Here is a 937-nt window from a genome sequence, read left to right on the forward strand (position 1 = left end):
AGCGTCGCAGGAGGGAGGACTGTTTGCATCTCGTTTCGCGACGCGACGTCGTTACGCCTAACTCGTACGCGGTGCGAGTGTGTGCGATTAAGGTACGATCGAACGTCCTGCTTACCTGCGGTATTCATGCCAACGGTGAAACATTTGTTGAGACGGCAATGCGGACACCAATTGCGCCTCGCTTTGTCGACGGCACACGCTCCGGTGCCGGCTGTAAAAAATCTCGCGGTAATAGTCGGTTGGACGGAGGAGAATCGCGAAAGGATTTCTTCTCGAACCTATGCAGGTGAAGAGAGCGCCGCGACGCACCGATCGCTTGAAGAAGCAGGAGCAACCGTCGCAACAGTACACTCCGTAGTGTTTGCCGTAGGATCGGTCTCCGCAGACTTTGCACGCGACCGGCGTAGGCAGCGTTCTTCCTGTTTCTCACCGTTTGGAGGGAAAATTCGACACGATTAGCCGTAGAGAAACTTTTTTCTCGAAAGTTGGTTCGATCAGCGTTCGCGGGACTTACCCATCTTTGGTTATCCCGGACGAAAGGAGAAGCGGCGACGAGAGCAAGGGCGGTGTCCGCTGGTCAGCGAGCACGGCGACGGTCGAACTGATCGTGCTCGAACTGGCGGCGCGCGTGTGGAAGCCTAAGGGGGTGGGTGTCGAGGGGTGCGAACGTCAGCCGGCTCGTCAGACCGCGCGAAAGGATAATATTTACCGAGCAGAGCGCCGAAGAGGATTCACTCGCGACAGGTTGGAGAGGGCGCGCTCGACAAACGACAAGACAAGATCGAAAGCTGTGTTCTCTTTATTGCGCGTCGAAGAAAGGAAAACAAAAAGAATGAAACTAATTATACAGGAACTGTACAAAGAAGCCGAGTCCGCAGTTCGTGCTCCTCGGATTCGCCGCGGACGCGCGCAAATTTTCGTCTAGCAATCGAGTACG

Source organism: Habropoda laboriosa, unplaced genomic scaffold (genome assembly GCF_001263275.1).
Source record: "Habropoda laboriosa isolate 0110345459 unplaced genomic scaffold, ASM126327v1 scaffold34, whole genome shotgun sequence".
NCBI lineage: Eukaryota > Metazoa > Arthropoda > Insecta > Hymenoptera > Apidae > Habropoda > Habropoda laboriosa.